Source organism: Felis catus, chromosome B2, assembly GCF_018350175.1.
Source record: "Felis catus isolate Fca126 chromosome B2, F.catus_Fca126_mat1.0, whole genome shotgun sequence".
Taxonomy (NCBI): Eukaryota; Metazoa; Chordata; class Mammalia; order Carnivora; family Felidae; genus Felis; species Felis catus.
Window position 1 is genome coordinate 28,172,149 of NC_058372.1, and position 15,705 is coordinate 28,187,853.

General features: G+C 41.4%; 1 protein-coding gene and 1 long non-coding RNA gene across 2 annotated transcripts in view; one reads left to right on the forward strand and one right to left on the reverse strand.

Annotated features, from left to right (window-relative positions):
• LOC123385322 overlaps positions 1 to 3,449 on the reverse strand; it is an 81,958-nt gene extending 78,509 nt beyond the window's left edge. The window contains exons 1-2 of the long non-coding RNA XR_006597630.1: positions 3,330 to 3,449; positions 635 to 710 (exon numbers count right to left, since the gene is read on the reverse strand). This is a non-coding gene — a long non-coding RNA (uncharacterized LOC123385322). The remainder of the gene's footprint in view (positions 1 to 634; positions 711 to 3,329) is intronic.
• Positions 3,450 to 3,543: 94 nt separating this feature from the next.
• The window catches only part of EXOC2 (exocyst complex component 2), a 283,378-nt gene continuing 271,216 nt past the window's right edge, over positions 3,544 to 15,705 (forward strand). The window contains exon 1 of the mRNA XM_006931507.5: positions 3,544 to 3,694. The gene's annotated coding sequence lies outside the window, so the exon portion shown is untranslated. The remainder of the gene's footprint in view (positions 3,695 to 15,705) is intronic.

Below are 15,705 nucleotides of genomic sequence, written 5' to 3' on the forward strand. Positions count from 1 at the left end.
ATGTCTTCTTCTTCTTTTAAGTTTATTTATTTGTGAGAGAGAGAACATGAGCAGGGGAGGGGCAGAGAGAGAGAGAGGGAGAGAGAGAATCAATGTGGGCCTTGATCCCACAAACCGTGAGATCATGACCTGAGCTGAAACCAAGAGTTAGACACTTAACCAACTGAGCCACCCAGATGCTCCTTAACAAGTCTTCTGATGTAGAGACAGAAGAGAGTCATGCTAAATCCCACCACTCAAAGCATCTATACAAAAAAATCACCTTTTCTTAGGATATATTTCTCTAATAGGTTTGTAATTCAGCACATACAGATATTTGAGTTGTAATAACTATAGGTTGTTTTTGGCCTATGATAATGACTATCTCAGCTGGATTTCCCCCAGAAGCCCACTCTGAGATATGGTTTCAAGGGCTAGTATTTAACTTAGGAGATGATACTAAGGAAACACAGAAGGGGAGTGAGGAAGCCAGGAGGGAAAGGGAAGGAAGCCAATAAAAGGTATACTGTGAAGGTGTTCCTGAGGGCATTGGAGTTCAATCTCACGGGAAGGTCTGGAATATGCTGGATAACATGCTTTTGAGCTACCCTAGGATTGAGGCAACTGGATAGTTATATACAAAATCCTTGCCTACCTTTGGCTGAAGCCTGCATCTGGGCCAATGAATTCTCCAGTGCTTCCAGCTTGCCCTGTGTCTAGGAAAAAAAGCCCTAAGGCAAAAAGGGGTATGTGTTCCAGGAAAGTAGCCATTAGAGAGTAAAGGGGACAGCAAAGGGGTATGGGTGGGCTCTGACAGCCTCTGCTACTATCTATCCTTTGCATGCTGTGTTGTGTTCACTTCGTTCTGTCTCTGATTCCTCATGCTGATGTCCAGTCATACCAACATCAGATGTATTGATACGTTGAAATATGGGCTCATGTTGCAGTTGATCCTGAGGCCACAGTGATTGCATCACCTTCCTCCTTTACCACCCATTCTAGATTCCCCTCATTCTCAACTAGCACTTCTGCTGGCCTGTACTGCTTGCTTGATGAAGTGACCCTGACCTCTATATCTGTGGGGTCTGAGCCAGTTGCCATGCCCTTGTCAGGCCAGGGTTGCTATGTTGCCCATTTACTGTTATCATCAGGCATGGAAAAGATGCCCAGGGAGTGCCCTGAGTTCTAGAAAAAATACTCCCTGTCCTATTTCCTCTTGACCATAAGGGTCATTTTTTGTTGCCCAAATGAGGAGCCCAAATGAGGAGAGGCCTTTAGATTTAATGGAACCTTGTATTCCCTGGAAGAGCATTCTCTCCCACCACAAGAGCCAGGACTCTATCTGAGGTGCAGTACCATATGCTGGCATTAGGTTCAAAATACATATTGCATCGAATAACATAGCATCTCGACCCTGCAAAATATTTTCTCCAAGCTGGAGCCTTAGTTCTCCAAGCTGGAGTCTTTAAGAGGTCATTCTAAAGTTCTCTCAGAGTGGCAGCTTCTGGGTGTGTGATGTAGGGTAGAACCAGTAGATCTTGTATTGTCCTCTTTGTCAGACTTGTTTCACTCTTAAGTGTGTCCCTGGTCCCAGATGTTATTATGGGAAATCCCATGATGATAAATAAAACACTCTGTGAGCAACTGGATAGTGATGCTTGTCAGGGCTCTGCAGACAGGGAAGACAAACCAAAACCCAGGATACGTAACTGGGTCTGAAGAAATTAATTTGCCAAGTAGTTGTACTGGCCTTTGCAGTTGGAGGGAGTAGACACACTATCTGGATCTGTCTTGTTGAAAGGGGTCCATGGAGCTCCATCCCTGCTACTATGGCTATACCATTCACAGGCCCACTGCATAAACATTGGTGTGACCCAGGACTGAAGGTGTTGGTCAAATCATCCTGGGTATTGAGTTCTCCTCTGCTGTGGATGCTCTCTGGTGGGCATTCATGTGAGACATAAAAATTGACCAAAGATGAAATTTGGGTGAAGCACATGTCTGAGTTCTTAGAGTGAGAGATGGCAAAACCTTTATCATGGTTGTGCCTCTGCTTCACAGCTATCCTCCTTTCTATTTAGCTGTAACTGGTGACTCTAACAGGTCTCATATCTTTGGGAATTTCTAGACCAAAAGCAGATTTAGCATACTCATAATTATGTTTAGTGCCAATGGCAGGCCAACTCTTCCAAGAACTTTGTTCCTATGCTCAGCTCCACTCTGATAGCAAACATAGGCTCCTGTATACCTCAGGTCAGCACGTACTAACTTTGCTTAGAGCCAGGTGAGGGAACCCCTTCTAAGCCCTGAAGAGATGTCTGATCTCAATTGTTTGCATCTCTCTTTATAAAGCAGTGTGACTTTAGTGTGACTACATATTGTCCAAACAGAGGCATTTTTGACAATGAAAGGGACACTCTTAACAGTTAAGCCAGGATAACAGACAAAAACCAGAGCTATCTCATGCAGAGTGGGACAAATGATCATCCTAGTTATCTGATACCTTAATAGTCTAAGTGGCCAATTTAAATTCCAGGACAACCAGAAAAATCCCTCTAAATACTGTTACACAAGCTTAAACTCCATTGTCCTCCATAATAACATTTCTTTGCACAGACTTTCAACTCCTTTGTTTCCTGTTCCTTTTGCCTTGTAAAACTCCATCCTCACTTAGAAATAATTTTCTACTATTTCTCTACCTACACCAGAGCAGCCAAAGCATAACCAAGCATGCTGACTGATTCCATTTTAAATTTAGGACTACACATCCCAAGAAAGCTCTCAGCCCTGCCTGGAAATCTTGCCATATTTTCTTAGTAATTTGATTCGCAGTATCCAAGACAAAGATTTCACCTTTTTTTCTTAAACCTCCCTTGCCTCCCATCCTCCATTTTCATGGATGATCTTAATGAGTCTTCTGCTAATAAAGTAGAAACAACCAGAATTCTATTTTCTCAGTTTCCTATCACCACTTTCCCTTCATCCCCACCATTGTCTTTTCAGTGCAAACCAGTCATTTCTTGCCTAGGCTGTTGTAGTCACTCCCTAAGTGCCATTCTTTTTCCTCTAACCAGGCTCTGATTTATCCTCAGCCCAGCCAGATCCCGAAAGGAAGTGACTGCCTTTAATTCACCTTTATATCTCCAATGCCTTGCACAGCGCCTAGCCCATGCAGTTGTTCCTTAAATTTAACTACAACAGTCACCAAGTCTCAGAGTCTCCAGCTTGTAGCCTGGCATCCTCCTCCACAATACCCAAGGTCCTGTGGCTTTTGTGCCTTGCCTAGCTTCCAAAAGCCTCGGTAGGAACTACAACATCCCGATTCGGTGCAGAACCAACCAGAAACGCACCGTCTCATCCTACATCCTCCTAGAGGAGATCCGAGGGTACCGAACCGACGCTGCAAGCTGCGGATCCCGTCGGCCTCCCCACCCCAACCCTCCAGCGTCCCCAGCCACGCCTTCTGTCCTGCGGCCCCAGCGCCAGTCCCAGCCCTACCGGAAGCCGGCTCCGACCCTCCCACCAGCTCTTCCCGCAGAGGCTTGGATCATCTAGGACTCGGAGCTCGACTACCCGGCGGATCGACGCTCTCGGCGCTCCCAGCGGGCGGAAGTGAAGGCGCCGGCGGTTAGGGCAGCCACCGCCCGGGACTCTTCGCGAGAGCCGCCGGGAGCTTGGTCGTTGCGGGCCGTAGGGGGCGGCAGGCAGGCTGGAGGTACGTTGTGGAGGCTGGAGGTCCTGGCTGAAGGCCAGCCTGGGGAGGCACGGACAGGCAGGGCTGCGGGCGCCGGCGGCTGGCCTCGCTCCCAGAGAGGCGGGTGGAAGTGGTCCGCCAGCGCCGGTGTCAGTCTCCTGCACCGCTCTTCAGTCCCTGACTGTGAGGAGGAAGGCGCCGCGCGGTTCCCGTCCGCACCTCCGCGCCGTCCCTGACACCTGCTAGAGGCCCAGAGACCTTCACCCTTGCGCCGGTCATGGGCCTCCAGAACAGTGACCATCGACCCGTTGGTTGTAGTCGGCTTCACTCGTCCCCCTTGCGTCCCTACGTATTGTCACTGTGTCAGGTGTAAGAATTTATTCGCGAAGAGCGAATGTGAGACATGTTTTGCTTAAGTTTGCGTCATTTAGAGCTATTCTGAGCATTTTCTAGGTGCCTTTCATTCAGTGTTTTAAGCGTTTACATTTACTAATTTGATTCTCACGAGAGGTAGATGCTGTATATCATCCCCATTTTACAGAGGGAGAAACGGAAGCCCGGAGTGGTTATGTAACTAGCTTGTAGTTACTCAGTCTTTTAACTTCCTTTGAGACAAGGCACCGAAGCTCTACAGCCTGCACACCCAAACACAGTGTCATCTCTCATGTAAGCCTGGTGATGCTAGCTTGCTATCCCAAGATTTTGTATAGACACTTCCTTAATTTCCAAGAAACAGTTCTTGCAAAAGATTGTCTTTAAATGGAAATAAGCTATTCTTAATCAGTAAAGGTCAATTATAATAATAGGTATGAGAAAGTTTTTTTTTTTTCCTCTCATGAATTGGAGTAAACTTACAAGGAAACCTTTTAAAAAGGCTTACCCAGCCACACTTTAATTAAATCATTTGGATGGCACTATATTGAAAAACTAGTTATTTTTTTATTTTTTATTAAAAATGTTTTTTTAGTGTTTGTTTTTGAGACAGAGTGCTAGCGGAGAAAGGGCAGAGAGAGAGGGAGACACAGAATCTGAAACAGGCTCCAGGCTCCGAGGTGTCAGCACAGAACCTGATGCCAGGCTTGAACCCATGAACCATGAGATCATGACCTGAGGTGAAGTCTGAGGCTTAACCGACTGAGCCACCCAGGCACCCTGTAAAGCTAGTTGTAACTGAGGTCTTGTGGCTCAGTCTCCTAATACATTATATTTTCTGTATAAACATTAGTACATTCTGGTCAGGCTCTGTGTATCTGACTCTACTAACAGAAACTGAATGCCAGAAGCTTCCTGAGGATCATCTGTGTGTCCAAAGTTGTTGACTGAAAGGGTGGTAATAAAAAGAGGATGATGTGTGTTTACTACTCAAATGTTCTCTTCTGTTTAGGAACTTTAAAACATTTTTTTTAATGTTTATTTTTATTTTTGAGAGAGAGAAAGAGAGAGAGAGAGAGAGAGAATGTGAACGGGGAGGGGCAGAGAGTGAGAGGGAGACAGAGTCCCATTCAAGCTCAAACTCACCAAAGGTGAGATCATGACCTGAGCTGAAGTTGGATATTTAACTGACTGAGCCACCCAGGGGCCCCTAAGTAGGAACTTAATTTAAACAAGGAAACAGGATCCCCCAGTGTAATTTGGAATGACTCTTGAAAGGTTCAGAAATTTCTTTTTTATCGTGTCAAGCATTTAATTTTCTGTACTGAATATAATTTTGAAATGTTACTTTTTGAAAAGATGATTGTTAATCTGCTTAAATTTTCACTCATTGCACTAATATTTGAGAGCCTGTTATGTATGAATTGTAGGGAAAATGAAATCAGAACTCAAATTTTGCAAAGCAGCCTTCTAGTAGAGGACTTTGCATAATTTCTAGCACCAGGGAATGGCAGGATTAAGCCAGGGTATAGGAAATGCTATGTATAGTTATGTATATAATCTTTTAATTACTTTTTCACCCATTTTCCAATTTTTTCATCTTCATGTAGCCAGGATCTAGTTAGCACCTACCACATCCCAGGAGCTTCAGTGTTTATTGAATGGATAAGTTTTAGGCCAGTGTTGAGTAGAGAGGATTTTGAAATTGATTGGCATGGGAAATAACATTGATCACTGTGCTAAGCAGTATGCTAGAATGTTGATTGTTCTCAGATGGTGAGGAATGTGTTCATGCATCTCCTGGATTGCCTGGTGAAATTGCATGGTAGTAGTGTTGTTATTATCACATGGTTCAGTGTATGTTTATGTTAATTTAAAATAATTATTCTTTTAAAAAAGATGTTTATTTATTTTTGAGAGAGTGAGAGTGAGCGGGGAGGGGCAGAGAGGGAGGGAGACAGAACCCGAAGCAGGCTCCATGCTATTAGTGCAGAGCCTGACGTGGGGCTTGAACCCACAAACTGTGAGATCATGACCTGAGCTGAAGGCAGACGCTTAACTGACTGAGCCACCCAGGGGCCCATAAAATAATTATTCTTGATACAAACACACAAACTTAAAGTAATTGTAGAGAATATGACTCTTGAAGCTATGGGTACACCTATAGTCATCTTTGGCCCTCAGTTTGAAAATTATGGAGTCAAAAGGTTTTTCAGCTTAGGAGTCAAAGCAGCCATTTACTGGTCTGTGAGCTACCACCTACCTGCTTCATAGCATGGGCATAGCCTCTTTGGGCTTCAGTTTCCTTTTTCCTGTAGTCAGGGAATATATAAAACTAGATTAAGATTTTTTCCTGGTTTGAAATTTTTCAGCTCAGTGAATCCAAAACCAGTTAGCACTTGTCCTATCCCTGTGTTGTTTTAGGGGCTATAGGTATTACTGGTACTTACATCTGTCAAAAGGCTAAGTTCTGGCTGGCTGGAGATTAGTTTTGGCCATTTTTGTATCTCCCACTTTAGCATATGCTTGACATACACATTAGAAATAATATTAGCTTAGATTCAGAAGGGTCATTTTTGCTCTCAATTAAAGGATATCTAAGAACTAAACTATAATATTGAGTGTAAGAATAGCAGGAATTCAGAGAAGGGGATCTGTTGGGGTTAGAGTAATTGGGAAAACTTCATGGAGGTCAGACCTTGACGGGGAGGATGTGGCCCTTCATAGGGAAGGCACTGGAACGTCTGGGTGGCACACAGAAGAAGGCCCACAGGCTGGTAAGTAAGTATGTTTTGGATTATGGAGTGCCCTGAAGGTAAAGCTGAGGGGTTTGGAACTGACTTACTATGCATTTTTTTTCCCCCAGGAAAATTGTATTAGGCTTGCTCTAAAGTTTCATCAACATTCTTTAACTTTAATACCATTGGTAACATTTAAGACTGGGGTGCATCCCAGGCTTAATTTTCGGTTTTGATTTTAGTAATTCCTTCTACTTACTACTTCCTGCTTAAAATAAGTCTTGGTGCCGGTAGTGGAAACAACAGTGGACACTGGGATTTGGGAAACCTGGAGTTTAGTTAATTAGAATGTAAGCTGCATAAGGTGGATCCAAGCAGGCACCTAGAGTGGTGCATGGCACAAAGTTAGCATTCAATAATAATGGTGCATTGATGAATGAGTTCTCCTTTTGCTGCTTGCTAGCTGTGCTGCTCTTCTAAGGTTGTCTCATAGTTTCATCTGTAAGATTTGATGAATTTTTATTTTTTAATGTTTATTTATTTTTGAGAGAGAGAGAGAGAGAGTGAGAGACAGTGTCAGCAGGCTTCAGGCTCTGAGCTGCCAGCACAGAGCCTGACGTGGGGCTGGAACGCACGAGCTGTGAGGTCAGACGTTTAACTGACTGAGCCACCCAGGTGCCCCAAATTTCCTGAATTTTTAAAGGCCTTTTCCACTTACAAAGTTATGTGATATTGAAGATTATATGATTTTAACTTTGGTTGTATTATAATTTTACTGAAAGACAAAACAAGACTGAAAGTCAGGGATATTTGGTTTTAGTTTAATGAAATCCCCATGTGATTGACATGATGTGTATCTGGATAAATGAGGGTCTCAGCAGGAATCAGAATTCATGCCAGATGGTTCAAGTAGGGAGATTTTAATAAAGGCACTACTTGCAGAGGTGTGGGCAGGGTTCGGGAACAAACAAGGGACAGTGAGGCCCAAAGAGAAACTGACAACAAGTAGAGGGAACAAAAGGACAAACTACAGCCTCCTAAGAGCTGGAGCCAAGCAAAGGGATATGGCTATTGCCAGAGATGTACCTGGGAGTGGGGAAGCAGGACTAAAGTGCCCATACCTGAAACTAGTCCACTTCTGAAATGCAAAGCTCAAATCTTCCACTCTTTGCTTAGTGTCTTATCTTTCTCACCCTTACTCAGTTACCTCCATTACAGCTGCACTTTTACCGGATCTTTGGTCACTCTCATACCAGAATGCTCAATTGTATTATTATCCGTTTGTAGCATCTGGCTGGCAAATTCTCCGCCCTGGACCATCTCAATTCTTTACCTTCTTTAATGCTTGAACTGAGTTGCTGAAACCAACAGGGGAAAATTCTAGCATCTAGATTTGTACTCCTACGGATCCATGGTCATCAATCTCAACTGACCATCAAAGAGTTTTCTAGGGTTTTCCTTGTAAGTGTTTGCTTCTGCCCTCTGTAGAATCTATTTTAAGCATTTTCCATTTTTCTCAAATCTCTCATCCTTTCACATAATCTATACTCCCAGCAGATACTCTTGCCACCTACTTCACAACGAGTAGAACTATCAGTGGAGAATCCCATGCTCTTTCTTCCAAAAAACCTTTCCTCTTTCCCCAGTTACCCCAAAAGAGATTGAATTTATCCTAAGACATATGTCCCAGGCCTCTGTATCCACTCTTGCCTTTGGGAGTACTTTATTTAGTTGTTCATTGGCCAAAGGCTCATTCTTGTCAGCCTTTAATCATGCCTAGAGACAGATGACAATTAAAGCAAAATAGAAAAACAGTAACAATAAAAAAGTAGCATGCTCCTTTGATTTCACATTCCTCTATTCAAATTTCTTTTTCCATCCTAGGCAAAATTCTTAAATAGTTGTTTAAGTCCATTTCACACTCATCCCACTGCTTTCTGGTTTCAGTACCTATCACTCTATTGAATGTCAGGGTCATCCATGACTTCCTTGTCACAAAATCTTGTTCCTATCATTTTCCCAGTATAGTGCCTGGGACATAGGAAGTCCTTAATAAATATTTGTTTTGACTGAATTATCTGAGGTTCCTTGTTCCAAATTTTAGTTTATTTATCTCTTTAATGAGGAATCCAGCACTGTCATTTTTTGAGGTGCTAGATGACCAATCTGTGTATATCCCAAATCTTCTTGATGGACTAAACAAAGATAAAAATCAGTTTTATTTGATAATGCCATCTTCAGTATTGTCCACGTGATCTGTGTTTCTGAAAAAACAAACAAACAAACAAAACACTGGGACGCTTTTTTTTCCCTGAAGAAATAATGTTTTCTGAAATATCAAGAAGTAATGTTTTGTTCACCCAGTGTAAATCTAATGAAGATGAGGGTGGTAAGGGACATGGGTACAATTGGCAATAGATTGGTGAATGAATAATGCTGTGCTTTTACATGAACTATGATTCCTTTTTCCTTCCATTGAGTAGTGTATTTTCTTTAAAATTAGGTTTTTGTTTGTGTTTTTGGAGGGTGGTGGATTTGCGCTGGCCTGTTTTATTTTCAGTATGCTATCAATGTCCAGTGACATAAGTTAGAGAACCAGCCACCTTTAGACCTAACAGCTTTTGACTTTGAAGTGTAGTGAAGCTAATTGTCTTCTAGGAAGACTTAGCCTGCTGAGGCAGGGGATTTTAAAGTTTCTGGGAAATGAAGAATGAGACTTTTAATTGACGGAATTAAGATGGTATCCAGTGTTTGTTTTAGATTAGCTGTGTACTCAAGTATTTATGTAACAGATCAGTTATGTGGGAGCTCTAGAGAGCCAAATTGTCAGGCTTTTCCCCTATATACTCTCTTGCTTCCAGTATTCTTTTCTAGTTACTTCTTGTACATTCCCTTCCCTTTACTCCAAAACATTATAGCAAGAGTGAAGGTTTTTTTTTCATTATGTGTGTGTGTATAATATTTTTTAAATATTTATTTTTGGGGGAGAGTGAGAGAGACAGTGCACAAGTGGGAGAGGGGCAGAGAGAGAGGAGACACAGAATCCGAAGCAGGCTGTCAGCCCACAGCCCAACGTGGGGCTCAAACCCATAAACCGTAAGATCATATCATGACCTGAGCCAAAATTGGACCCTTAACCGATTTGAGCCACCCAGGCACCCCTATATATATGTAATATCTATAGATGCATAAGTTTATAGATACATAATTCAGTGCCATTTATCAAAGTTAAATTTTTTTTAATGTTTATTCATCTTTGAGAGAGAGACAGAGTGTGAGTGGGTAAGGGGCAGAGAGAGAGGGAGACACAGAATCTGAGGCAGGCTCCAGGCTCTGAGCTGTCAGCACAGAGCCCGATGTGGGCTTGAACCCACAAACCGCGAGATCATAACCTGAGCCGAAGTTGGACGCTTAACTGATTGAGCCACCCAGGCGCCCCTCAGAGTTTTATTTTTAAAATCATTGTTTTTTTTTTCCCAAACGAATTAACACATAAAAAGTTATGCTTTCATTTAAAAACATAGTTATTTTGGGGAACCTGGGTGCCTCAGTCAGTTAAGTGTCTGACTTTGGCTCAGGTCATGATCTCATTGTTTGTGGGTTCGAGCCCTGCATAGGGCTTTGTGCTGACAGCTTGTAGCCTGGAACTCACTTTGGATTCTGCGTCTCCCTCTCTTTCTCTGTCCCTCTCCTCCTCGCGTTCTCTGTCTCTCTTTTTCTCAAAAATAAATGATAAAACATTAAAAAAAATTTAAAAATTGCGTATTTAAATTATATTTTCTTTGTAGGAGTGATGAAGGAAAGAAGTCTAAAAAGAGCTGGAAAAGTAGGGATGCTTTATCTCTTATTTGTTCAGTCCTTCCTTTGTGCAGATGACTCACGTCATGATCCCAGGGTCATGGGATCCAGCCCTGCATCAAGCTCCACACTGAGAGTGGAGCCTGCTTGAGATTCTCTTTCTCTCTCCCTCTCTCCTTCTCTCTCCTCTCTCCTTCTCTCTCCTTCTCTCTCCTTCTCTCTCCTTCTCTCTCCTTCTCTCTCCTTCTCTCTCCCTCTCTCTCCCTCTCTCTCCCTCTCTCTCCCTCTCTCTCCCTCTCTCTCCCTCTCTCTCCCTCTCTCTCCCTCTCTCTCCCTCTCTCTCCCTCTCTCTCCCTCTTTTTCCCTCTCCTTTTCCCCCTCCCTCTCTCCTTCTCTCCCCCTTCCATCCCTCCCCACCTTGCATACTTAAAAAAAAAAAAATGTTGGATAGAAGAATTCATGACCCTGTCTTTGAGACTTGTGCCCTTAGATGGTAAAATGTGTGTTTGTGCTGAGATAACTTGATCTTGACCCTGCACAGGAAAAGTAGAATGAGTTTACAGAATGTGGAAGGAAACAAATTACCATTCTTTAAAACCCTTTTCCAGTATCTCAAGGAGATCCCTCTGGGGTTAGCCCAGCCCAACCCCAAGAGGCAAGTCTATTCTAGAACAGGTTGAACATGACTCAAGGAGGATGTGGTGAATTCTACATTTGGTTCTGTTGCTGGGCGGCCTGAGTCTAGTGGCATGTAATTTTATCGTTGAAACTCTAGGCATCTCTGCAATGAGGTTTTTCTGGGGTCCTTTGGATCCATGATGACTCTGGACAGGAAAAATCTATCTAGTGCTATTATTTTGGGGGGAAAACTTTCACTTTTCTGTGGCCTGATTTAAGAAAATAGTGCTTTAACATCAGGAGGCTTTCCCTGGCCTCTTTGGTGAGGGTTCTTCAAGTCTGCAGTGAATCAGAACTCCTGTTATTTCCAACTCCTGGTCTTATCCCTTTAGCTGAACGGAGCCTCTGGGGACCTCAGAGGGTAAGACACCTGATCACTTATTTCTTGTTAGCTATTAAAATCAGCAAAATTCTTCTTTAATAAGTAGTAAAAATTTGGTTAATCATTCTAAAGCTACTTTTGTGGTTACTATTTTTCTGTTTCTTTCCCTTAATATTTTTGTTACTAGTTATTTTTTTAAATGTATATTTAGACTGAAGTTATGTAAAAGATATTTTACCCTCTGTTCTTCTACCAGTAAATATTTTGGAAAATCAAAGGTTGTGTTACAGTGAAGTATGGGAAAATTACAAAATTAAAATTTTCTGACCTCTGTTGCAGAAACACTAAATTCATTCTGTGTGCTCCATTAAAGGAAAAGAAGCAGACGGGTTAAAACCAATATAACATAAAATAAAAGAAAATGCACTTGTTTAAGTATACATTATAAATTGTAAGAAAATGTGGCTTTTCCTCTTTATTTTAATGAAATACTTTTATAATGGCAGTTTTCTCTTTTGACCTGTGATGGATAGAAGGTTAATTGATGTTAAATGCATGCTTTGTTAATCCTTCATCGGCTACTAAATTGGTATGGGGGAGTACAGGTCAAGGATACACAAGGCCATGGCCAGCTTGTTTTCTCAGGGAGGTTTTTCCCTTTCTCTAAACCACGTATCACTCAGTCCAGCTGTATGTAGAGGAGATTCTCCACTTTCCCCTCCCCCCTTTCCCTCTCTTTTCACTCTCCTTCAACCCCCCCCCCCCCCCCCCCCCCCCCCCCCCGTGCTGCCGAGTGACAGCTTGTAGATGTTGCGTGCGAGGAGTTCAGCTGGCGCTGTGTGGTCTGAGTGTGTGGTCTCACTCCGTCGAGAGGCTGCTAACAGGGTGGATGAGAGAGAGCAAGACTGTTTACTTTAATTTATTTCGGATGCCGGAATTGTGCCCAGAGTTTCTCCTAAACTTGATTCCATAGCTAGCAGCTTCAATCCCTCACAGCTGTGGTGCAGCCTCAACTCCCTGTCTTCTCCCAACAGGCACTTTCCATAGCATCTGCCTGTTTAATCCCTGTGGCTCAGAAATGTTAATAGCACTGCTGAGTGCTGTGATTATTTTGCTTTCACTATGTCAAGATATATGGCCTTGAAGAAGTTTCTTTTGAGGTCAAGCTAGAGAAGTAAAGCAGAGATTTTAAGTAAGTGACAAAGTTGATGTATTTTTAGAAATGGGAAAAGCTATTATACAAAATTTGGGTCAAATTAATCCAACTCTGCTCATGTAAAAGAATCTGGGAGTTGTGTGACGACAGTCTGTCATGTTTAACAATTTTAATAGAATTAACCAATTTAAGCTGACAGTTGACCCTTTTTGAAAATCTGCATTGATTTTGGCATGCCTGTTTACTGTAATTATTATATTTGTCATATTGGCTTATAATACAGTGATATTGGCTTATAATACAGATCTGACAGGTTGAGACAAGTGAAACTTTTTATGCAGTAGTATAAATTTAGGACAATATCTTTTTTTCTAATTCTTTCATTGTAAATAAATTAGCAGTAGTATCTTGATTTTTGTTCTTCTCTCACTTCTGAACATTATTACTAAGATAGTCAAGTATTTTGTCATTTAAGTAAACACTAGACTGTTGATATCACTTGGGATTTCGCATTGTTTAGCTTCTTTATTTCCCCATCTTCCCCACAGTCTTGCTGGAATGGAGTTGGTGTTACTGATGTGTTGTCTAGGACTGGAAAGTCTCGACCACTGACATTTTCCAGAGAGGTTAATATGTCTAGCTTATTGTTGTTCCACTATTTTCCCTGTCATTTTTGTTTTATTTACTTATTTTTTAAAAGTTTATATATTTTATAAACTCACCTCAGGAACCATGAGATCACAACCTGCGCTGCAGTCAGGAGTTGGATGCTTAACCGACTGAGCCACCCAGGTACCTCTTCCCCATTATTTTTACCCTGAGTTTTAGTTAATGAACTCAGTTTCCATCACTGGGAGGGTAAATAAAGTCTTTCTTACTCCCTCCTGTTCTTTCAGTCCTGGCCAAGGTTTTCTTTCTTTCATCTCATTTGATCTTAAATCAGAAGACTTTAGGAATTCAAGTAGTGTCAAATGCTTTTTTTTTTTTTTTAAATGCTATCATCTTGTATTTCCTCTTGTGTCCATTTTTTGAGTGTTCTGTTTTGTGGTGAAAATGGTAATCTATTGCTCCCAAGAATTCTGAAGCAAAATTAGTGTTATGCAAACCATTGCTACTATCTAATCCTGGAACATTTTCCTTACTCCCCAAGAAAACTCTGAATCCAGTCAATCCTTTTCCATTCCCCCTTCTCTAGCTACCAATAATATACTTTATCGTTATGGGTTTACTTATTCTGAACTTTTATATAAATGCAATCATATAATATGTAACCTTTTGTGTTGACTATGGCAAAATATGTGCATAGTGTCAGTCATTACCCTATTTCTTTTACCTAATGAGTGAAAATTCTATAGATAGAAAAAACATTGATAAATGATGGGTATAGTCAAGTAAACATTATAAGTAGAATTGAACTTATGTTTCAGAAACTCAGAAATATTTAACAGGAGCTGTGAAATGCTCTAGGCTTATATTTTATAGAAATGCCGTGTCAGTCACCCAGCCCTTCCTTGTAGGAGTAAGTCATGCAGGGACCTATTCTCAACCTGTCTTGAATTGAACAATGCCATTGCTAACTGGCTTTTGAAATTTGATCTAGAACTCTAAAAGGATAAATCCTGATTGAACCAAATCCCTCCATTCCTGCTTTGCTTTTATTGGGCTAATGAACACTGAAAAGGAAGAGGAGCAGAGTTTTGGTCTATGTAACTGAGGTGGCAATTGGCCTCAACAGCAGTTGATTCTCTTTCAAGGGCAGAGAAACATTGTCTTTTGAGCTACACTGCTTTGGCAGCATTTTTAAAATAGCATTTCTAAGTGCATTTTTGTGGAATACAAGTTCATCTTTAGATCTAAGACAAAAATTACTGTCTTTGGAGTTTTCATTATTTAGAACCAAAAAGTAGAATTTTAAAATATATTTTTGGTTTTGCTCTTCTTTTTTATGTGTGGATTTTGACATTTGAAAAATCAAACTTAAGTCAGTTTTGGCCTAGTTTTTATAGAAATAAAGGATGGTTGAAAAATAAGTATTTTTCTAATGTAAAGAATTATGAGAGGTACAACTAATTTTGATTTAGACATTTAAGATATTTTTTTGAAAAGGACACAGTATTAAAGATCTGACCCTACTCATTAGAATTTCTGATTTTCAGGTAATTCTTTATGGAAGAGGTAATACAGTATCAAGTTTTTCACCTCTTGGGCCTTGTAATTAGAGGCCACGTTTGAACTTGACCTCCTGTCACTCAGAGGTGACCCATAGAAGATGAGTTGTTCTGCACTTTGTGGTTAATTTGGATTCATTTCTGATTCCTTTCTGTGGCATGAACAAATAACTTGTCTTTATAGTTAGCATTTCTATATAGAGTATTAAGAGGAGCTGTCACAGTTTGAGTAAACTTTTAGGTTGTAGTTAGAAGATTCAATTTCTTAGTAGTTTTTGATTGCTAGTGTGGCATGGATTTATTAGTTTACATTTGATCTTAGCCTGGAGGCTAACAAGTGATAGATTTACTGGTTTAAAAAATAGTGTGTGGGACACGGTACAGAATCAAGAAATGGTGTATATCCTGCAGTGGTACAAATCAAGCTGACATTCTGTTCGAAGACCACATCTCAATTCTCATAGCTAAAATTCCACATGGCTTAAAGTTTGCTGCTGTCCCTGAAGAGCCAAAAGAAGAGAGAATTGACAGCCTGTGTGTTCCCAGGTCTGTTCAGCCCAACCACTGTTTTACTGAGTATCTGCTTTGTTCTGGTACTGGACTAGGTCCTAGGAGTAAAGAAAAGAACATGATGCAGTCTTAGCCAAGCCCATTGAGGACAGTTCTTTATCAGAGACCTTGGTACAGCAATTCTTCCCCCCACCCCCGCCTTTTAATGTTTACTTATTTATTTTGAGAGAGAGAGAGAGCGAGTGTGTGTGTGTGCAAGCAGGGGAGGGGCAGAGAGAGAGAGAGGTAGA